Source organism: Salvia splendens, chromosome 17 (assembly GCF_004379255.2).
Source record: "Salvia splendens isolate huo1 chromosome 17, SspV2, whole genome shotgun sequence".
NCBI classification, from domain to species: Eukaryota; Viridiplantae; Streptophyta; class Magnoliopsida; order Lamiales; family Lamiaceae; genus Salvia; species Salvia splendens.
This window is the reverse complement of record NC_056048.1, coordinates 4,662,050-4,686,477: the sequence shown is the minus strand read 5'-3', so window position 1 is coordinate 4,686,477 and position 24,428 is coordinate 4,662,050. Positions and strand designations below refer to the sequence as shown.

The window sequence follows — 24,428 nt, the reverse complement described above, 5'->3', positions numbered from 1 at the left end:
AATCGCCCAAGACACTAAGATCATTTCCATCGTAAATTTCGGTTGATCAACCATTTTCCCATAGATGTCTACCATATCTGATCCATTGATGACAAGGAACGTGGCCACGTTCCAAGTCACTAGACCGGCCGACCCAAAAGACGGCTCACGATCTCCATAGGTGTACACTAGCCTGAATAGGGACTCACTCCCTAGACAGACCCGAATTCGATTATCCATTGATGGCAAAAGCCACATCAGATAGGTTCCATAGAATAAAACAAAACAAGGCATGACAAATATTCATATCATTTTCACATAAAAATATACTTTGGGCATTGCCCTTATTTAAAAAGAAAGCTCACCTCGAGTGCTTAATTTGAAATTACGTTCTTTCCCTTGCGATCACGATTCCCTTGCGATGATTCACCTTTAACAATTTATATAATACATATATCAACATACTTTCCAATTAAATCAATAAAATGCATGCACTCTACTTGAAGTCTTTTATCTTGTTCTCTCAATTTTTCGCTTATTCGGCCGCTTACGCCAATAATCGCTCCGATGGATCCTCGTAATTTCCCCCTTGATATCGAATTAAAATCCCCAAAATTAATAAAAGTAATTAAATTATCGCAAGCATTTTTCCCTCGAGCTGTATTTATTTCGGACTTAGGATATAATTATTCATTCGTTGAAATATTCCGGAATTAATTAAATAATTCGCCACTATTAATTATCGGCCCAAAGATTTAATTAAAAGCCTCAAGTTTAATTATTTCCCCACCTTATATCTCCAACTACAAATTAAAGCCCCACAATTAAATGGAGCCCATCTTTAATAATTTACCCATGTCAACTAATGAAGCCCAACTAATCAAAACATCTCATTTAAATTAAAGAGGCCCAAACATCCAATTAATAGCAAAAGCCCAAAATCAAAATGTACTTCCCCCCTCACATTCACACTCTCGGTTCTCTCTCTTCTCTCTCCCTCTTCTTTCTCTCTCCCGTCGAAAAAAAATAGATCCGTCGGCTTCTCCGACTCCTCATCCACCGCCGCCGGCCGCTGCTGTCACGATGGTCATCCAGCTTCGCCAGCCGCTGTCGTCGCTGCTGTCCGTTGTCGCCGCTGCTGCGCAGTCATTCGATCCAGCCGCGGGGAGGGGTGCCGCCGCCGGTGGTCGTGCAGCCGTCGCTGGGAGGAGATGCTGCTGCCGACCGCGTACACCACCAACGTCGCTCGACCCGTCGCAGGTTCGAGCTGCACCACCCGTCGACGCACACGCCGCTCCTGCAGCCCCGATTTAACCAGCCCCGTTTTCAACCGAAGAGATCGGTTCTTATTCAAAGTATGTTTCTTTTCGTTCTTAGTTTGATTCGCAGCAAGGGGAGTAAAGTTCGATTGGTTTTGGATTGCTTAATTGCTATTGATTAGTTATTTGTTTGGGAGATTGATGCGGCGTATATGATATATGGATGCAGAATGCGAATTTATGTTTCAAATCTGGGTAGGAAGTTACCTCTGTGAATTGAGTTTGGATTGTGAAGTTCACAAGGCTAAAAAGGCAGGGTCTTGATGCCGAAAGGACTCCAATTTCTTGAGTAGAAGTTGAAGAATGATTTTCGCTTTCTTTTTTGCAGCTACGTTGGGTGAGAAGAAGAAGTAATGGTTGAAGATTTAATATAGGGGAAAGGGGGTTAAGGATATGAGAGAGATTTGTGGGATGGGTGGAAACGGTTTCAACGTGGGATAGGGAGTGGGATGATTCTGTTTTCCATTTTTTTTAATATGACATTCATTACTTTAATTTATTTTATTTTTTTTCAAAATTATTTGCAGATCATGGAGGAGGAAAATCTCTACAGAATCTTTATTTAATATTTCGGCTTCTTAAAAAATAAATTCCATAGGCTCTCAAAATAAAACGGAACGATAGTTGGCTAAAAAAAAGATTCGACAGTAATCCAAAACAACTTAAAGGAATAGGGAAAAGTCGGGCGTTACAATCTACCCATCTTAACAAAAATTTCGTCCCGAAATTTGCTTACGTCCTTTGAATGGTTCGCACCTAGCTTGCTCCAAAGTTTCACGCAATTCCAAGAAAAAGTTTCATGGTCCACCGGCCTCCATTCGCACTCTCGATCTCCTTGTCTCGTCGTGCCTTGACAAATTAGGGGTTCACCCCAACTTTCAGATTCTCATTCGTATTCGTCACTCGGGAAAGTGATAGATTATTTCAACTTAAAACTACGGTTCGCGCATACACAATCTAGTCTACAACATAAGCACTCTATGTTCGCAACATACTTCATCATCTCACATCTCAACATCTACCACAATTAACGTCATATATACCACAAGATAAACACACAACATTTTCACATCTCATAGCTAAACACTTTCGCACTTCACATTTGCATTCATAAAATTTTGACACAAAAGCTTTCTTCAAACTCTTTCACACTTTCCTAAAATTGCCACATCTCACTTTTAAAGTAAAAGTTTCGACTCAAAACTAAAATATACTTTCGCATAAACTTTCATCCATCGTATAAAACACTCCATAGAATAACGCATCATACTTTGCACCTCATAACATAAATATCATCATACTTCCATAGCTCAATTTTCCAAACGAAAAAGTTAAAACTAATTTTCTCGAAACTCAAAATTTTCGAACAATTCATAAACACAGCATTTTCCATTGATCAAATCTTTTCATAAAAGACAAGTCACCCCATTGCATAACATATCGCGAAACACACACATATATTTTTTTATATAAGCCAAGCTCATCTATCTCAATGTAAAACATACTTATTTTCATAACCATAGCTCTGCTATCCCATTGTAAAACATACTTTGTTTTCATAACCATAGCTCTTTTATCCCATTGTAAAACAAACTTTGTTTTCATAACCATGTCCATAGCTCATATATCCCATTGTAAAACATACTTTGTTTTTCCTAACCATAGCTTCTCTTCTTCTTTCCTGAAAACTTTCTCATAAAAAATTTTCATAAAATTAATTACCTCTTTCTTGATTGAGCGTGGCGAAGCGGGATGTTGAGCCTTCAATGCATAATTATTATTATCATTATTATTATCACTATTATTTTAGTCTAGCGAAACAAGTCTAGACTAAGACTGAAAAAGACTCTCGGGTCCAGAGCGGAAAGAAAAATTGCTCTGATACCACTTTGTCACGCCCGCATTTTCTAAGGATAGAAAACACGGTTGATCGCGACTAGGGGAGGATTAAAGAAGCGGGGAAGAAAGGGGAAAACGACACAACTCGACCATAGCTCGAAACAAATGGGAATAGCTCGAATAAAATCAGAGTATCTCAACAATACAAGAACTCAAAAGAAGGACAACTACTTAGCGGAAGCATTTGAGAGAAGGAATATGCCACGTGTGAAGACATGACACATTCTAAACACTTAATTTCTTCAACGGTCTTGCTCAACACCCACCGCACCCGTCACGCTCAACCTGCAATTTTTAAAAGAAAAGCAGGGCTGAGTACTTGATGCACTCAGTGGACTCATGCCGAAATCATTTTATAAAAAGTATTTATCATGCCACCATTGAGTGACCTTGGGGTTTTAACTTTAGAAATCGCCCAAGACACTAAGATCATTTCCATCGTAAATTTCGGTTGATCAACCATTTTCCCATAGATGTCTACCATATCTGATCCATTGATGACAAGGAACGTGGCCACATTCCAAGTCACTAGACCGGCCGACCCAAAAGACGGCTCACGATCTCCATAGGTGTACACTAGCCTGAATAGGGACTCACTCCCTAGACAGACCCGAATTCGATTATCCATTGATGGCAAAAGCCACATCAGATAGGTTCCATAGAATAAAACAAAACAAGACATGACAAATATTCATATCATTTTCACATAAAAATATACTTTGGGCATGGCCCTTATTTAAAAAGAAAGCCCACCTCGAGTGCTTAATTTGAAATTACGTTCTTTCCCTTGCGATCACGATTCCCTTGCGATGATTCACCTTTAACAATTTATATAATACATATATCAACATACTTTCCAATTAAATCAATAAAATGCATGCACTCTACTTGAAGTCTTTTATCTTGTTCTCTCAATTTTTCGCTTATTCGGCCGCTTACGCCAATAATCGCTCCGATGGATCCTCGTAATTTCCCCCTTGATATCGAATTAAAATCCCCAAAATTAATAAAAGTAATTAAATTATCGCAAGCATTTTTCCCTCGAGCTGTATTTATTTCGGACTTAGGATATAATTATTCATTCGTTGAAATATTCCGGAATTAATTAAATAATTCGCCACTATTAATTATCGGCCCAAAGATTTAATTAAAAGCCTCAAGTTTAATTATTTCCCCACCTTATATCTCCAACTACAAATTAAAGCCCCACAATTAAATGGAGCCCATCTTTAATAATTTACCCATGTCAACTAATGAAGCCCAACTAATCAAAACATCTCATTTAAATTAAAGAGGCCCAAACATCCAATTAATAGCAAAAGCCCAAAATCAAAATGTACTTCCCCCCTCACATTCACACTCTCGGTTCTCTCTCTTCTCTCTCCCTCTTCTTTCTCTCTCCCGTCGAAAAAAAATAGATCCGTCGGCTTCTCCGACTCCTCATCCACCGCCGCCGGCCGCTGCTGTCACGATGGTCATCCAGCTTCGCCAGCCGCTGTCGTCGCTGCTGTCCGTTGTCGCCGCTGCTGCGCAGTCATTCGATCCAGCCGCGGGGAGGGGTGCCGCCGCCGGTGGTCGTGCAGCCGTCGCTGGGAGGAGATGCTGCTGCCGACCGCGTACACCACCAACGTCGCTCGACCCGTCGCAGGTTCGAGCTGCACCACCCGTCGACGCACACGCCGCTCCTGCAGCCCCGATTTAACCAGCCCCGTTTTCAACCGAAGAGATCGGTTCTTATTCAAAGTATGTTTCTTTTCGTTCTTAGTTTGATTCGCAGCAAGGGGAGTAAAGTTCGATTGGTTTTGGATTGCTTAATTGCTATTGATTAGTTATTTGTTTGGGAGATTGATGCGGCGTATATGATATATGGATGCAGAATGCGAATTTATGTTTCAAATCTGGGTAGGAAGTTACCTCTGTGAATTGAGTTTGGATTGTGAAGTTCACAAGGCTAAAAAGGCAGGGTCTTGATGCCGAAAGGACTCCAATTTCTTGAGTAGAAGTTGAAGAATGATTTTCGCTTTCTTTTTTGCAGCTACGTTGGGTGAGAAGAAGAAGTAATGGTTGAAGATTTAATATAGGGGAAAGGGGGTTAAGGATATGAGAGAGATTTGTGGGATGGGTGGAAACGGTTTCAACGTGGGATAGGGAGTGGGATGATTCTGTTTTCCCTTTTTTTTAATATGACATTCATTACTTTAATTTATTTTATTTTTTTTCAAAATTATTTGCAGATCATGGAGGAGGAAAATCTCTACAGAATCTTTATTTAATATTTCGGCTTCTTAAAAAATAAATTCCATAGGCTCTCAAAATAAAACGGAACGATAGTTGGCTAAAAAAAAGATTCGACAGTAATCCAAAACAACTTAAAGGAATAGGGAAAAGTCGGGCGTTACAATCTACCCATCTTAACAAAAATTTCGTCCCGAAATTTGCTTACGTCCTTTGAATGGTTCGCACCTAGCTTGCTCCAAAGTTTCACGCAATTCCAAGAAAAAGTTTCATGGTCCACCGGCCTCCATTCGCACTCTCGATCTCCTTGTCTCGTCGTGCCTTGACAAATTAGGGGTTCACCCCAACTTTCAGATTCTCATTCGTATTCGTCACTCGGGAAAGTGATAGATTATTTCAACTTAAAACTACGGTTCGCGCATACACAATCTAGTCTACAACATAAGCACTCTATGTTCGCAACATACTTCATCATCTCACATCTCAACATCTACCACAATTAACGTCATATATACCACAAGATAAACACACAACATTTTCACATCTCATAGCTAAACACTTTCGCACTTCACATTTGCATTCATAAAATTTTGACACAAAAGCTTTCTTCAAACTCTTTCACACTTTCCTAAAATTGCCACATCTCACTTTTAAAGTAAAAGTTTCGACTCAAAACTAAAATATACTTTCGCATAAACTTTCATCCATCGTATAAAACACTCCACAGAATAACGCATCATACTTTGCACCTCATAACATAAATATCATCATACTTCCATAGCTCAATTTTCCAAACGAAAAAGTTAAAACTATTTTTCTCGAAACTCAAAAATTTTTGAACAATTCAGAAACACAGCATTTTCCATTGATCAAATCTTTTCATAAAAGACAAGTCACCCCATTGCATAACATATCGCGAAACACACACATATATTTTTTTATATAAGCCAAGCTCATCTATCTCAATGTAAAACATACTTATTTTCATAACCATAGCTCTGCTATCCCATTGTAAAACATACTTTGTTTTCATAACCATAGCTCTTTTATCCCATTGTAAAACAAACTTTGTTTTCATAACCATGTCCATAGCTCATATATCCCATTGTAAAACATACTTTGTTTTTCCTAACCATAGCTTCTCTTCTTCTTTCCTGAAAACTTTCTCATAAAAAATTTTCATAAAATTAATTACCTCTTTCTTGATTGAGCGTGGCGAAGCGGGATGTTGAGCCTTCAATGCATAATTATTATTATCATTATTATTATCACTATTATTTTAGTCTAGCGAAACAAGTCTAGACTAAGACTGAGAAAGACTCTCGGGTCCAGAGCGGAAAGAAAAATTGCTCTGATACCACTTTGTCACGCCCGCATTTTCTAAGGATAGAAAACACGGTTGATCGCGACTAGGGGAGGATTAAAGAAGCGGGGAAGAAAGGGGAAAACGACACAACTCGACCATAGCTCGAAACAAATGGGAATAGCTCGAATAAAATCAGAGTATCTCAACAATACAAGAACTCAAAAGAAGGACAACTACTTAGCGGAAGCATTTGAGAGAAGGAATATGCCACGTGTGAAGACATGACACATTCTAAACACTTAATTTCTTCAACGGTCTTGCTCAACACCCACCGCACCCGTCACGCTCAACCTGCAATTTTTAAAAGAAAAGCAGGGCTGAGTACTTGATGCACTCAGTGGACTCATGCCGAAATCATTTTATAAAAAGTATTTATCATGCCACCATTGAGTGACCTTGGGGTTTTAACTTTAGAAATCGCCCAAGACACTAAGATCATTTCCATCGTAAATTTCGGTTGATCAACCATTTTCCCATAGATGTCTACCATATCTGATCCATTGATGACAAGGAACGTGGCCACATTCCAAGTCACTAGACCGGCCAACCCAAAAGACGGCTCACGATCTCCATAGGTGTACACTAGCCTGAATAGGGACTCACTCCCTAGACAGACCCGAATTTGATTATCCATTGATGGCAAAAGCCACATCAGATAGGTTCCATAGAATAAAACAAAACAAGACATGACAAATATTCATATCATTTTCACATAAAAATATACTTTGGGCATGGCCCTTATTTAAAAAGAAAGCCCACCTCGAGTGCTTAATTTGAAATTACGTTCTTTCCCTTGCGATCACGATTCCCTTGCGATGATTCACCTTTAACAATTTATATAATACATATATCAACATACTTTCCAATTAAATCAATAAAATGCATGCACTCTACTTGAAGTCTTTTATCTTGTTCTCTCAATTTTTCGCTTATTCGGCCGCTTACGCCAATAATCGCTCCGATGGATCCTCGTAATTTCCCCCTTGATATCGAATTAAAATCCCCAAAATTAATAAAAGTAATTAAATTATCGCAAGCATTTTTCCCTCGAGCTGTATTTATTTCGGACTTAGGATATAATTATTCATTCGTTGAAATATTCCGGAATTAATTAAATAATTCGCCACTATTAATTATCGGCCCAAAGATTTAATTAAAAGCCTCAAGTTTAATTATTTCCCCACCTTATATCTCCAACTACAAATTAAAGCCCCACAATTAAATGGAGCCCATCTTTAATAATTTACCCATGTCAACTAATGAAGCCCAACTAATCAAAACATCTCATTTAAATTAAAGAGGCCCAAACATCCAATTAATAGCAAAAGCCCAAAATCAAAATGTACTTCCCCCCTCACATTCACACTCTCGGTTCTCTCTCTTCTCTCTCCCTCTTCTTTCTCTCTCCCGTCGAAAAAAAATAGATCCGTCGGCTTCTCCGACTCCTCATCCACCGCCGCCGGCCGCTGCTGTCACGATGGTCATCCAGCTTCGCCAGCCGCTGTCGTCGCTGCTGTCCGTTGTCGCCGCTGCTGCGCAGTCATTCGATCCAGCCGCGGGGAGGGGTGCCGCCGCCGGTGGTCGTGCAGCCGTCGCTGGGAGGAGATGCTGCTGCCGACCGCGTACACCACCAACGTCGCTCGACCCGTCGCAGGTTCGAGCTGCACCACCCGTCGACGCACACGCCGCTCCTGCAGCCCCGATTTAACCAGCCCCGTTTTCAACCGAAGAGATCGGTTCTTATTCAAAGTATGTTTCTTTTCGTTCTTAGTTTGATTCGCAGCAAGGGGAGTAAAGTTCGATTGGTTTTGGATTGCTTAATTGCTATTGATTAGTTATTTGTTTGGGAGATTGATGCGGCGTATATGATATATGGATGCAGAATGCGAATTTATGTTTCAAATCTGGGTAGGAAGTTACCTCTGTGAATTGAGTTTGGATTGTGAAGTTCACAAGGCTAAAAAGGCAGGGTCTTGATGCCGAAAGGACTCCAATTTCTTGAGTAGAAGTTGAAGAATGATTTTCGCTTTCTTTTTTGCAGCTACGTTGGGTGAGAAGAAGAAGTAATGGTTGAAGATTTAATATAGGGGAAAGGGGGTTAAGGATATGAGAGAGATTTGTGGGATGGGTGGAAACGGTTTCAACGTGGGATAGGGAGTGGGATGATTCTGTTTTCCCTTTTTTTTAATATGACATTCATTACTTTAATTTATTTTATTTTTTTTCAAAATTATTTGCAGATCATGGAGGAGGAAAATCTCTACAGAATCTTTATTTAATATTTCGGCTTCTTAAAAAATAAATTCCATAGGCTCTCAAAATAAAACGGAACGATAGTTGGCTAAAAAAAAGATTCGACAGTAATCCAAAACAACTTAAAGGAATAGGGAAAAGTCGGGCGTTACAATCTACCCATCTTAACAAAAATTTCATCCCGAAATTTGCTTACGTCCTTTGAATGGTTCGCACCTAGCTTGCTCCAAAGTTTCACGCAATTCCAAGAAAAAGTTTCATGGTCCACCGGCCTCCATTCGCACTCTCGATCTCCTTGTCTCGTCGTGCCTTGACAAATTAGGGGTTCACCCCAACTTTCAGATTCTCATTCGTATTCGTCACTCGGGAAAGTGATAGATTATTTCAACTTAAAACTACGGTTCGCGCATACATAATCTAGTCTACAACATAAGCACTCTATGTTCGCAACATACTTCATCATCTCACATCTCAACATCTACCACAATTAACGTCATATATACCACAAGATAAACACACAACATTTTCACATCTCATAGCTAAACACTTTCGCACTTCACATTTGCATTCATAAAATTTTGACACAAAAGCTTTCTTCAAACTCTTTCACACTTTCCTAAAATTGCCACATCTCACTTTTAAAGTAAAAGTTTCGACTCAAAACTAAAATATACTTTCGCATAAACTTTCATCCATCGTATAAAACACTCCATAGAATAACGCATCATACTTTGCACCTCATAACATAAATATCATCATACTTCCATAGCTCAATTTTCCAAACGAAAAAGTTAAAACTAATTTTCTCGAAACTCAAAAATTTTCGAACAATTCATAAACACAGCATTTTCCATTGATCAAATCTTTTCATAAAAGACAAGTCACCCCATTGCATAACATATCGCGAAACACACACATATATTTTTTTATATAAGCCAAGCTCATCTATCTCAATGTAAAACATACTTATTTTCATAACCATAGCTCTGCTATCCCATTGTAAAACATACTTTGTTTTCATAACCATAGCTCTTTTATCCCATTGTAAAACAAACTTTGTTTTCATAACCATGTCCATAGCTCATATATCCCATTGTAAAACATACTTTGTTTTTCCTAACCATAGCTTCTCTTCTTCTTTCCTGAAAACTTTCTCATAAAAAATTTTCATAAAATTAATTACCTCTTTCTTGATTGAGCGTGGCGAAGCGGGATGTTGAGCCTTCAATGCATAATTATTATTATCATTATTATTATCACTATTATTTTAGTCTAGCGAAACAAGTCTAGACTAAGACTGAAAAGACTCTCGGGTCCAGAGCGGAAAGAAAAATTGCTCTGATACCACTTTGTCACGCCCGCATTTTCTAAGGATAGAAAACACGGTTGATCGCGACTAGGGGAGGATTAAAGAAGCGGGGAAGAAAGGGGAAAACGACACAACTCGACCATAGCTCGAAACAAATGGGAATAGCTCGAATAAAATCAGAGTATCTCAACAATACAAGAACTCAAAAGAAGGACAACTACTTAGCGGAAGCATTTGAGAGAAGGAATATGCCACGTGTGAAGACATGACACATTCTAAACACTTAATTTCTTCAACGGTCTTGCTCAACACCCACCGCACCCGTCACGCTCAACCTGCAATTTTTAAAAGAAAAGCAGGGCTGAGTACTTGATGCACTCAGTGGACTCATGCCGAAATCATTTTATAAAAAGTATTTATCATGCCACCATTGAGTGACCTTGGGGTTTTAACTTTAGAAATCGCCCAAGACACTAAGATCATTTCCATCGTAAATTTCGGTTGATCAACCATTTTCCCATAGATGTCTACCATATCTGATCCATTGATGACAAGGAACGTGGACACATTCCAAGTCACTAGACCGGCCGACCCAAAAGACGGCTCACGATCTCCATAGGTGTACACTAGCCTGAATAGGGACTCACTCCCTAGACAGACCCGAATTCGATTATCCATTGATGGCAAAAGCCACATCAGATAGGTTCCATAGAATAAAACAAAACAAGACATGACAAATATTCATATCATTTTCACATAAAAATATACTTTGGGCATGGCCCTTATTTAAAAAGAAAGCCCACCTCGAGTGCTTAATTTGAAATTACGTTCTTTCCCTTGCGATCACGATTCCCTTGCGATGATTCACCTTTAACAATTTATATAATACATATATCAACATACTTTCCAATTAAATCAATAAAATGCATGCACTCTACTTGAAGTCTTTTATCTTGTTCTCTCAATTTTTCGCTTATTCGGCCGCTTACGCCAATAATCGCTCCGATGGATCCTCGTAATTTCCCCCTTGATATCGAATTAAAATCCCCAAAATTAATAAAAGTAATTAAATTATCGCAAGCATTTTTCCCTCGAGCTGTATTTATTTCGGACTTAGGATATAATTATTCATTCGTTGAAATATTCCGGAATTAATTAAATAATTCGCCACTATTAATTATCGGCCCAAAGATTTAATTAAAAGCCTCAAGTTTAATTATTTCCCCACCTTATATCTCCAACTACAAATTAAAGCCCCACAATTAAATGGAGCCCATCTTTAATAATTTACCCATGTCAACTAATGAAGCCCAACTAATCAAAACATCTCATTTAAATTAAAGAGGCCCAAACATCCAATTAATAGCAAAAGCCCAAAATCAAAATGTACTTCCCCCCTCACATTCACACTCTCGGTTCTCTCTCTTCTCTCTCCCTCTTCTTTCTCTCTCCCGTCGAAAAAAAATAGATCCGTCGGCTTCTCCGACTCCTCATCCACCGCCGCCGGCCGCTGCTGTCACGATGGTCATCCAGCTTCGCCAGCCGCTGTCGTCGCTGCTGTCCGTTGTCGCCGCTGCTGCGCAGTCATTCGATCCAGCCGCGGGGAGGGGTGCCGCCGCCGGTGGTCGTGCAGCCGTCGCTGGGAGGAGATGCTGCTGCCGACCGCGTACACCACCAACGTCGCTCGACCCGTCGCAGGTTCGAGCTGCACCACCCGTCGACGCACACGCCGCTCCTGCAGCCCCGATTTAACCAGCCCCGTTTTCAACCGAAGAGATCGGTTCTTATTCAAAGTATGTTTCTTTTCGTTCTTAGTTTGATTCGCAGCAAGGGGAGTAAAGTTCGATTGGTTTTGGATTGCTTAATTGCTATTGATTAGTTATTTGTTTGGGAGATTGATGCGGCGTATATGATATATGGATGCAGAATGCGAATTTATGTTTCAAATCTGGGTAGGAAGTTACCTCTGTGAATTGAGTTTGGATTGTGAAGTTCACAAGGCTAAAAAGGCAGGGTCTTGATGCCGAAAGGACTCCAATTTCTTGAGTAGAAGTTGAAGAATGATTTTCGCTTTCTTTTTTGCAGCTACGTTGGGTGAGAAGAAGAAGTAATGGTTGAAGATTTAATATAGGGGAAAGGGGGTTAAGGATATGAGAGAGATTTGTGGGATGGGTGGAAACGGTTTCAACGTGGGATAGGGAGTGGGATGATTCTGTTTTCCCTTTTTTTTAATATGACATTCATTACTTTAATTTATTTTATTTTTTTTCAAAATTATTTGCAGATCATGGAGGAGGAAAATCTCTACAGAATCTTTATTTAATATTTCGGCTTCTTAAAAAATAAATTCCATAGGCTCTCAAAATAAAACGGAACGATAGTTGGCTAAAAAAAAGATTCGACAGTAATCCAAAACAACTTAAAGGAATAGGGAAAAGTCGGGCGTTACAATCTACCCATCTTAACAAAAATTTCATCCCGAAATTTGCTTACGTCCTTTGAATGGTTCGCACCTAGCTTGCTCCAAAGTTTCACGCAATTCCAAGAAAAAGTTTCATGGTCCACCGGCCTCCATTCGCACTCTCGATCTCCTTGTCTCGTCGTGCCTTGACAAATTAGGGGTTCACCCCAACTTTCAGATTCTCATTCGTATTCGTCACTCGGGAAAGTGATAGATTATTTCAACTTAAAACTACGGTTCGCGCATACACAATCTAGTCTACAACATAAGCACTCTATGTTCGCAACATACTTCATCATCTCACATCTCAACATCTACCACAATTAACGTCATATATACCACAAGATAAACACACAACATTTTCACATCTCATAGCTAAACACTTTCGCACTTCACATTTGCATTCATAAAATTTTGACACAAAAGCTTTCTTCAAACTCTTTCACACTTTCCTAAAATTGCCACATCTCACTTTTAAAGTAAAAGTTTCGACTCAAAACTAAAATATACTTTCGCATAAACTTTCATCCATCGTATAAAACACTCCATAGAATAACGCATCATACTTTGCACCTCATAACATAAATATCATCATACTTCCATAGCTCAATTTTCCAAACGAAAAAGTTAAAACTAATTTTCTCGAAACTCAAAAATTTTCGAACAATTCATAAACACAGCATTTTCCATTGATCAAATCTTTTCATAAAAGACAAGTCACCCCATTGCATAACATATCGCGAAACACACACATATATTTTTTTATATAAGCCAAGCTCATCTATCTCAATGTAAAACATACTTATTTTCATAACCATAGCTCTGCTATCCCATTGTAAAACATACTTTGTTTTCATAACCATAGCTCTTTTATCCCATTGTAAAACAAACTTTGTTTTCATAACCATGTCCATAGCTCATATATCCCATTGTAAAACATACTTTGTTTTTCCTAACCATAGCTTCTCTTCTTCTTTCCTGAAAACTTTCTCATAAAAAATTTTCATAAAATTAATTACCTCTTTCTTGATTGAGCGTGGCGAAGCGGGATGTTGAGCCTTCAATGCATAATTATTATTATCATTATTATTATCACTATTATTTTAGTCTAGCGAAACAAGTCTAGACTAAGACTGAAAAAGACTCTCGGGTCCAGAGCGGAAAGAAAAATTGCTCTGATACCACTTTGTCACGCCCGCATTTTCTAAGGATAGAAAACACGGTTGATCGCGACTAGGGGAGGATTAAAGAAGCGGGGAAGAAAGGGGAAAACGACACAACTCGACCATAGCTCGAAACAAATGGGAATAGCTCGAATAAAATCAGAGTATCTCAACAATACAAGAACTCAAAAGAAGGACAACTACTTAGCGGAAGCATTTGAGAGAAGGAATATGCCACGTGTGAAGACATGACACATTCTAAACACTTAATTTCTTCAACGGTCTTGCTCAACACCCACCGCACCCGTCACGCTCAACCTGCAATTTTTAAAAGAAAAGCAGGGCTGAGTACTTGATGCACTCAGTGGACTCATGCCGAAAACATTTTATAAAAAGTATTTATCATGCCACCATTGAGTGACCTTGGGGTTTTAACTTTAGAAATCGCCCAAGACACTAAGATCATTTCCATCGTAAATTTCGGTTGATCAACCATTTTCCCATAGATGTCTACCATATCTGATCCATTGATGACAAGGAACGTGGCCACATTCCAAGTCACTAGACCGGCCGACCCAAAAGACGGCTCACGATCTCCATAGGTGTACACTAGCCTGAATAGGGACTCACTCCCTAGACAGACCCGAATTCGATTATCCATTGATGGCAAAAGCCACATCAGATAGGTTCCATAGAATAAAACAAAACAAGACATGACAAATATTCATATCATTTTCACATAAAAATATACTTTGGGCATGGCCCTTATTTAAAAAGAAAGCCCACCTCGAGTGCTTAATTTGAAATTACGTTCTTTCCCTTGCGATCACGATTCCCTTGCGATGATTCACCTTTAACAATTTATATAATACATATATCAACATACTTTCCAATTAAATCAATAAAATGCATGCACTCTACTTGAAGTCTTTTATCTTGTTCTCTCAATTTTTCGCTTATTCGGCCGCTTACGCCAATAATCGCTCCGATGGATCCTCGTAATTTCCCCCTTGATATCGAATTAAAATCCCCAAAATTAATAAAAGTAATTAAATTATCGCAAGCATTTTTCCCTCGAGCTGTATTTATTTCGGACTTAGGATATAATTATTCATTCGTTGAAATATTCCGGAATTAATTAAATAATTCGCCACTATTAATTATCGGCCCAAAGATTTAATTAAAAGCCTCAAGTTTAATTATTTCCCCACCTTATATCTCCAACTACAAATTAAAGCCCCACAATTAAATGGAGCCCATCTTTAATAATTTACCCATGTCAACTAATGAAGCCCAACTAATCAAAACATCTCATTTAAATTAAAGAGGCCCAAACATCCAATTAATAGCAAAAGCCCAAAATCAAAATGTACTTCCCCCCTCACATTCACACTCTCGGTTCTCTCTCTTCTCTCTCCCTCTTCTTTCTCTCTCCCGTCGAAAAAAAATAGATCCGTCGGCTTCTCCGACTCCTCATCCACCGCCGCCGGCCGCTGCTGTCACGATGGTCATCCAGCTTCGCCAGCCGCTGTCGTCGCTGCTGTCCGTTGTCGCCGCTGCTGCGCAGTCATTCGATCCAGCCGCGGGGAGGGGTGCCGCCGCCGGTGGTCGTGCAGCCGTCGCTGGGAGGAGATGCTGCTGCCGACCGCGTACACCACCAACGTCGCTCGACCCGTCGCAGGTTCGAGCTGCACCACCCGTCGACGCACACGCCGCTCCTGCAGCCCCGATTTAACCAGCCCCGTTTTCAACCGAAGAGATCGGTTCTTATTCAAAGTATGTTTCTTTTCGTTCTTAGTTTGATTCGCAGCAAGGGGAGTAAAGTTCGATTGGTTTTGGATTGCTTAATTGCTATTGATTAGTTATTTGTTTGGGAGATTGATGCGGCGTATATGATATATGGATGCAGAATGCGAATTTATGTTTCAAATCTGGGTAGGAAGTTACCTCTGTGAATTGAGTTTGGATTGTGAAGTTCACAAGGCTAAAAAGGCAGGGTCTTGATGCCGAAAGGACTCCAATTTCTTGAGTAGAAGTTGAAGAATGATTTTCGCTTTCTTTTTTGCAGCTACGTTGGGTGAGAAGAAGAAGTAATGGTTGAAGATTTAATATAGGGGAAAGGGGGTTAAGGATATGAGAGAGATTTGTGGGATGGGTGGAAACGGTTTCAACGTGGGATAGGGAGTGGGATGATTCTGTTTTCCCTTTTTTTTAATATGACATTCATTACTTTAATTTATTTTATTTTTTTTCAAAATTATTTGCAGATCATGGAGGAGGAAAATCTCTACAGAATCTTTATTTAATATTTCGGCTTCTTAAAAAATAAATTCCATAGGCTCTCAAAATAAAACGGAACGATAGTTGGCTAAAAAAAAGATTCGACAGTAATCCAAAACAACTTAAAGGAATAGGGAAAAGTCGGGCGTTACAATCTACCCATCTTAACAAAAATTTCGTCCCGAAATTTGCTTACGTCCTTTGAATGGTTCGCACCTAGCTTGCTCCAAAGTTTCACGCAATTCCAAGAAAAAGTTTCATGGTCCACCGGCCTCCATTCGCACTCTCGATCTCCTTGTCTCGTCGTGCCTTGACAAATTAGGGGTTCACCCCAACTTTCAGATTCTCATTCGTATTCGTCACTCGGGAAAGTGATAGATTATTTCAACTTAAAACTACGGTTCGCGCATACACAATCTAGTCTACAACATAAGCACTCTATGTTCGCAACATACTTCATCATCTCACATCTCAACATCTACCACAATTAACGTCATATATACCACAAGATAAACACACAACATTTTCACATCTCATAGCTAAACACTTTCGCACTTCACATTTGCATTCATAAAATTTTGACACAAAAGCTTTCTTCAAACTCTTTCACACTTTCCTAAAATTGCCACATCTCACTTTTAAAGTAAAAGTTTCGACTCAAAACTAAAATATACTTTCGCATAAACTTTCATCCATCGTATAAAACACTCCATAGAATAACGCATCATACTTTGCACCTCATAACATCACACTTCCATAGCTCAATTTTCCAACGAAAAAAGTTAAAACTATTTTTCTCGAAACTCAAAAATTTTCGAACAATTAATAAGCACAACATTTTCCATTGATCAAATCTTTTCATAAAAGACAAGTCACCCCATTGCATAACATATCGCGAAACACACACATATATTTTTTTATATAAGCCAAGCTCATCTATCTCAATGTAAAACATACTTATTTTCATAACCATAGCTCTGCTATCCCATTGTAAAACATACTTTGTTTTCATAACCATAGCTCTTTTATCCCATTGTAAAACAAACTTTGTTTTCATAACCATGTCCATAGCTCATATATCCCATTGTAAAACATACTTTGTTTTTCCTAACCATAGCTTCTCTTCTTCTTTCCTGAAAACTTTCTCATAAAAAATTTTCATAAAATTAATTACCTCTTTCTTGATTGAGCGTGGCGAAGCGGGATGTTGAGCCTTCAATGCATAATTATTATTATCATTATTATTATCACTATTATTTTAGTCTAGCGAAACAAGTCTAGACTAAGACTGAAAAAGACTCTCGGGTCCAGAGCGGAAAGAAAAATTGCTCTGATACCACTTTGTCACGCCCGCATTTTCTAAGGATAGAAAACACGGTTGATCGCGACTAGGGGAGGATTAAAGAAGCGGGGAAGAAAGGGGAAAACGACACAACTCGACCATAGCTCGAAACAAATGGGAATAGCTCGAATAAAATCAGAGTATCTCAACAATACAAGAACTCAAAAGAAGGACAACTACTTAGCGGAAGCATTTGAGAGAAGGAATATGCCACGTGTGAAGACATGACACATTCTAAACACTTAATTTCTTCAACGGTCTTGCTCAACACCCACCGCACCCGTCACGCTCAACCTGCAATTTTTAAAAGAAAAGCAGGGCTGAGTACTTGATGCACTCAGTGGACTCATGCCGAAATCATTTTATAAAAAGTATTTATCATGCCACCATTGAGTGACCTTGGGGTTTTAACTTTAGAAATCGCCCAAGACACTAAGATCATTTCCATCGTAAATTTCGGTTGATCAACCATTTTCCCATAGATGTCTACCATATCTGATCCATTGATGACAAGGAACGTGGACACATTCCAAGTCACTAGACCGGCCGACCCAAAAGACGGCTCACGATCTCCATAGGTGTACACTAGCCTGAATAGGGACTCACTCCCTAGACAGACCCGAATTCGATTATCCATTGATGGCAAAAGCCACATCAGATAGGTTCCATAGAATAAAACAAAACAAGACATGACAAATATTCATATCATTTTCACATAAAAATATACTTTGGGCATGGCCCTTATTTAAAAAGAAAGCCCACCTCGAGTGCTTAATTTGAAATTACGTTCTTTCCCTTGCGATCACGATTCCCTTGCGATGATTCACCTTTAACAATTTATATAATACATATATCAACATACTTTCCAATTAAATCAATAAAATGCATGCACTCTACTTGAAGTCTTTTATCTTGTTCTCTCAATTTTTCGCTTATTCGGCCGCTTACGCCAATAATCGCTCCGATGGATCCTCGTAATTTCCCCCTTGATATCGAATTAAAATCCCCAAAATTAATAAAAGTAATTAAATTATCGCAAGCATTTTTCCCTCGAGCTGTATTTATTTCGGACTTAGGATATAATTATTCATTCGTTGAAATATTCCGGAATTAATTAAATAATTCGCCACTATTAATTATCGGCCCAAAGATTTAATTAAAAGCCTCAAGTTTAATTATTTCCCCACCTTATATCTCCAACTACAAATTAAAGCCCCACAATTAAATGGAGCCCATCTTTAATAATTTACCCATGTCAACTAATGAAGCCCAACTAATCAAAACATCTCATTTAAATTAAAGAGGCCCAAACATCCAATTAATAGCAAAAGCCCAAAATCAAAATGTACTTCCCCCCTCACATTCACACTCTCGGTTCTCTCTCTTCTCTCTCCCTCTTCTTTCTCTCTCCCGTCGAAAAAAAATAGATCCGTCGGCTTCTCCGACTCCTCATCCACCGCCGCCGGCCGCTGCTGTCACGATGGTCATCCAGCTTCGCCAGCCGCTGTCGTCGCTGCTGTCCGTTGTCGCCGCTGCTGCGCAGTCATTCGATCCAGCCGCGGGGAGGGGTGCCGCCGCCGGTGGTCGTGCAGCCGTCGCTGGGAGGAGATGCTGCTGCCGACCGCGTACACCACCAACGTCGCTCGACCCGTCGCAGGTTCGAGCTGCACCACCCGTCGACGCACACGCCGCTCCTGCAGCCCCGATTTAACCAGCCCCGTTTTCAACCGAAGAGATCGGTTCTTATTCAAAGTATGTTTCTTTTCGTTCTTAGTTTGATTCGCAGCAAGGGGAGTAAAGTTCGATTGGTTTTGGATTGCTTAATTGCTATTGATTAGTTATTTGTTTGGGAGATTGATGCGGCGTATATGATATATGGATGCAGAATGCGAATTTATGTTTCAAATCTGGGTAGGAAGTTACCTCTGTGAATTGAGTTTGGATTGTGAAGTTCACAAGGCTAAAAAGGCAGGGTCTTGATGCCGAAAGGACTCCAATTTCTTGAGTAGAAGTTGAAGAATGATTTTCGCTTTCTTTTTTGCAGCTACGTTGGGTGAGAAGAAGAAGTAATGGTTGAAGATTTAATATAGGGGAAAGGGGGTTAAGGATATGAGAGAGATTTGTGGGATGGGTGGAAACGGTTTCAACGTGGGATAGGGAGTGGGATGATTCTGTTTTCCCTTTTTTTTAATATGACATTCATTACTTTAATTTATTTTATTTTTTTTCAAAATTATTTGCAGATCATGGAGGAGGAAAATCTCTACAGAATCTTTATTTAATATTTCGGCTTCTTAAAAAATAAATTCCATAGGCTCTCAAAATAAAACGGAACGATAGTTGGCTAAAAAAAAGATTCGACAGTAATCCAAAACAACTTAAAGGAATAGGGAAAAGTCGGGCGTTACAATCTACCCATCTTAACAAAAATTTCATCCCGAAATTTGCTTACGTCCTTTGAATGGTTCGCACCTAGCTTGCTCCAAAGTTTCACGCAATTCCAAGAAAAAGTTTCATGGTCCACCGGCCTCCATTCGCACTCTCGATCTCCTTGTCTCGTCGTGCCTTGACAAATTAGGGGTTCACCCCAACTTTCAGATTCTCATTCGTATTCGTCACTCGGGAAAGTGATAGATTATTTCAACTTAAAACTACGGTTCGCGCATACACAATCTAGTCTACAACATAAGCACTCTATGTTCGCAACATACTTCATCATCTCACATCTCAACATCTACCACAATTAACGTCATATATACCACAAGATAAACACACAACATTTTCACATCTCATAGCTAAACACTTTCGCACTTCACATTTGCATTCATAAAATTTTGACACAAAAGCTTTCTTCAAACTCTTTCACACTTTCCTAAAATTGCCACATCTCACTTTTAAAGTAAAAGTTTCGACTCAAAACTAAAATATACTTTCGCATAAACTTTCATCCATCGTATAAAACACTCCATAGAATAACGCATCATACTTTGCACCTCATAACATAAATATCATCATACTTCCATAGCTCAATTTTCCAAACGAAAAAGTTAAAACTAATTTTCTCGAAACTCAAAAATTTTCGAACAATTCATAAACACAGCATTTTCCATTGATCAAATCTTTTCATAAAAGACAAGTCACCCCATTGCATAACATATCGCGAAACACACACATATATTTTTTTATATAAGCCAAGCTCATCTATCTCAATGTAAAACATACTTATTTTCATAACCATAGCTCTGCTATCCCATTGTAAAACATACTTTGTTTTCATAACCATAGCTCTTTTATCCCATTGTAAAACAAACTTTGTTTTCATAACCATGTCCATAGCTCATATATCCCATTGTAAAACATACTTTGTTTTTCCTAACCATAGCTTCTCTTCTTCTTTCCTGAAAACTTTCTCATAAAAAATTTTCATAAAATTAATTACCTCTTTCTTGATTGAGCGTGGCGAAGCGGGATGTTGAGCCTTCAATGCATAATTATTATTATCATTATTATTATCACTATTATTTTAGTCTAGCGAAACAAGTCTAGACTAAGACTGAAAAAGACTCTCGGGTCCAGAGCGGAAAGAAAAATTGCTCTGATACCACTTTGTCACGCCCATATTTTCTAAGGATAGAAAACACGGTTGATCGCGACTAGGGGAGGATTAAAGAAGCGGGGAAGAAAGGGGGAAAACGACACAACTCGACCATAGCTCGAAACAAATGGGAATAGCTCGAATAAAATCAGAGTATCTCAACAATACAAGAACTCAAAAGAAGGACAACTACTTAGCGGAAGCATTTGAGAGAAGGAATATGCCACGTGTGAAGACATGACACATTCTAAACACTTAATTTCTTCAACGGTCTTGCTCAACACCCACCGCACCCGTCACGCTCAACCTGCAATTTTTAAAAGAAAAGCAGGGCTGAGTACTTGATGCACTCAGTGGACTCATGCCGAAATCATTTTATAAAAAGTATTTATCATGCCACCATTGAGTGACCTTGGGGTTTTAACTTTAGAAATCGCCCAAGACACTAAGATCATTTCCATCGTAAATTTCGGTTGATCAACCATTTTCCCATAGATGTCTACCATATCTGATCCATTGATGACAAGGAACGTGGCCACATTCCAAGTCACTAGACCGGCCGACCCAAAAGACGGCTCACGATCTCCATAGGTGTACACTAGCCTGAATAGGGACTCACTCCCTAGACAGACCCGAATTCGATTATCCATTGATGGCAAAAGCCACATCAGATAGGTTCCATAGAATAAAACAAAACAAGACATGACAAATATTCATATCATTTTCACATAAAAATATACTTTGGGCATGGCCCTTATTTAAAAAGAAAGCCCACCTCGAGTGCTTAATTTGAAATTACGTTCTTTCCCTTGCGATCACGATTCCCTTGCGATGATTCACCTTTAACAATTTATATAATACATATATCAACATACTTTCCAATTAAATCAATAAAATGCATGCACTCTACTTGAAGTCTTTTATCTTGTTCTCTCAATTTTTCGCTTATTCGGCCGCTTACGCCAATAATCGCTCCGATGGATCCTCGTAATTTCCCCCTTGATATCGAATTAAAATCCCCAAAATTAATAAAAGTAATTAAATTATCGCAAGCATTTTTCCCTCGAGCTGTATTTATTTCGGACTTAGGATATAATTATTCATTCGTTGAAATATTCCGGAATTAATTAAATAATTCGCCACTATTAATTATCGGCCCAAAGATTTAATTAAAAGCCTCAAGTTTAATTATTTCCCCACCTTATATCTCCAACTACAAATTAAAGCCCCACAATTAAATGGAGCCCATCTTTAATAATTTACCCATGTCAACTAATGAAGCCCAACTAATCAAAACATCTCATTTAAATTAAAGAGGCCCAAACATCCAATTAATAGCAAAAGCCCAAAATCAAAATGTACTTCCCCCCTCACATTCACACTCTCGGTTCTCTCTCTTCTCTCTCCCTCTTCTTTCTCTCTCCCGTCGAAAAAAAATAGATCCGTCGGCTTCTCCGACTCCTCATCCACCGCCGCCGGCCGCTGCTGTCACGATGGTCATCCAGCTTCGCCAGCCGCTGTCGTCGCTGCTGTCCGTTGTCGCCGCTGCTGCGCAGTCATTCGATCCAGCCGCGGGGAGGGGTGCCGCCGCCGGTGGTCGTGCAGCCGTCGCTGGGAGGAGATGCTGCTGCCGACCGCGTACACCACCAACGTCGCTCGACCCGTCGCAGGTTCGAGCTGCACCACCCGTCGACGCACACGCCGCTCCTGCAGCCCCGATTTAACCAGCCCCGTTTTCAACCGAAGAGATCGGTTCTTATTCAAAGTATGTTTCTTTTCGTTCTTAGTTTGATTCGCAGCAAGGGGAGTAAAGTTCGATTGGTTTTGGATTGCTTAATTGCTATTGATTAGTTATTTGTTTGGGAGATTGATGCGGCGTATATGATATATGGATGCAGAATGCGAATTTATGTTTCAAATCTGGGTAGGAAGTTACCTCTGTGAATTGAGTTTGGATTGTGAAGTTCACAAGGCTAAAAAGGCAGGGTCTTGATGCCGAAAGGACTCCAATTTCTTGAGTAGAAGTTGAAGAATGATTTTCGCTTTCTTTTTTGCAGCTACGTTGGGTGAGAAGAAGAAGTAATGGTTGAAGATTTAATATAGGGGAAAGGGGGTTAAGGATATGAGAGAGATTTGTGGGATGGGTGGAAACGGTTTCAACGTGGGATAGGGAGTGGGATGATTCTGTTTTCCCTTTTTTTTAATATGACATTCATTACTTTAATTTATTTTATTTTTTTTCAAAATTATTTGCAGATCATGGAGGAGGAAAATCTCTACAGAATCTTTATTTAATATTTCGGCTTCTTAAAAAATAAATTTCATAGGCTCTCAAAATAAAACGGAACGATAGTTGGCTAAAAAAAAGATTCGACAGTAATCCAAAACAACTTAAAGGAATAGGGAAAAGTCGGGCGTTACAACACATACAGAAACTTACAGCTGCTAATTGAGATTTGTTGCATAAACAATAAAATGAATCACAATAAACCTGTAAGGTTAAACACCTCTTGAGGATTGATATTTATTTACTTATGATCATTAAACTAACTCTCAAACAGAAAAATTAAACTCTGAGAAAGTAACGCCCCACTAATTTATGTTTGATCAACCAATTATTTTTCCTTACGATTGGTGTGGAAAATAAAGATGGGGAAATTGGATTGAAAGATCATAGGCATTGATGATCTTAACGTGCATTGATCCAAAAGTTACACTCAACGATCCATACAACAAAATCGCGAGTGTATGAATACATATTAATCCAGCAATAAACAATCCAAACGATTGAAACAGAGGTAGGAATAAACACAATTCACGTGTAAGCGTGCGATAAAGAGGACGAGGCATACCTTTCACGATGAATTTGGATGGATATTAATGGGAAAAAACAACATTTTGTGCACTGGTTCACCTCGAACTGAAACGGAAATATAGATTGTGAATAGGATATTTGTTCTATGTTTCCCCAAACAGAGAGGAAAGCAGTGATTGGATCCGATTATAAAATATCTTACATATATTAAATGATTGAAGCATGAAAGAAACATTTTTAAAAAATGATGAAACAATGGTTATATTGAAAGGGGAAAACAAGAGAGGTGTGGTAGGTGACGTAAGTAGCGCTTCTCTGATAAATCGCTTAAACAATACCAGTACAATAACGATTTTGTAAATTAGATTTGTGAGCAAACATAACTTCACCATCAATAATAAAGTGTGTAAAT

At 39.0% G+C, this 24,428-nt stretch overlaps 7 long non-coding RNA genes across 7 annotated transcripts; 6 read left to right on the top strand and 1 right to left on the bottom strand.

Moving 5' to 3' along the window:
* The first annotated feature begins 4,031 nt into the window (after positions 1–4,031).
* Positions 4,032–5,382, top strand: LOC121774101. The gene is made up of 2 exons (XR_006044919.1): positions 4,032–4,940; positions 5,074–5,382. It is a non-coding gene; the product is annotated as an uncharacterized LOC121774101 (long non-coding RNA).
* A 2,256-nt stretch (positions 5,383–7,638) lies between these two features.
* Positions 7,639–8,989, top strand: LOC121774097. Its single transcript, XR_006044916.1, has 2 exons — positions 7,639–8,547; positions 8,681–8,989. It is a non-coding gene; the product is annotated as an uncharacterized LOC121774097 (long non-coding RNA).
* Positions 8,990–11,244: 2,255 nt separating this feature from the next.
* Positions 11,245–12,595, top strand: LOC121774096. Its single transcript, XR_006044915.1, has 2 exons — positions 11,245–12,153; positions 12,287–12,595. It is a non-coding gene; the product is annotated as an uncharacterized LOC121774096 (long non-coding RNA).
* A 2,181-nt stretch (positions 12,596–14,776) lies between these two features.
* LOC121774099 lies at positions 14,777–20,638 on the bottom strand. Its single transcript, XR_006044918.1, has 3 exons — positions 20,600–20,638; positions 15,932–17,001; positions 14,777–14,835 (listed from the first exon to the last, which is right to left on the bottom strand). It is a non-coding gene; the product is annotated as an uncharacterized LOC121774099 (long non-coding RNA).
* Positions 14,852–16,202, top strand: LOC121774094. Its single transcript, XR_006044913.1, has 2 exons — positions 14,852–15,760; positions 15,894–16,202. It is a non-coding gene; the product is annotated as an uncharacterized LOC121774094 (long non-coding RNA).
* Positions 18,450–19,800, top strand: LOC121774095. Its single transcript, XR_006044914.1, has 2 exons — positions 18,450–19,358; positions 19,492–19,800. It is a non-coding gene; the product is annotated as an uncharacterized LOC121774095 (long non-coding RNA).
* A 1,419-nt stretch (positions 20,639–22,057) lies between the features above and the next one.
* Positions 22,058–23,408, top strand: LOC121774098. Its single transcript, XR_006044917.1, has 2 exons — positions 22,058–22,966; positions 23,100–23,408. It is a non-coding gene; the product is annotated as an uncharacterized LOC121774098 (long non-coding RNA).
* Positions 23,409–24,428: the final 1,020 nt, after the last annotated feature.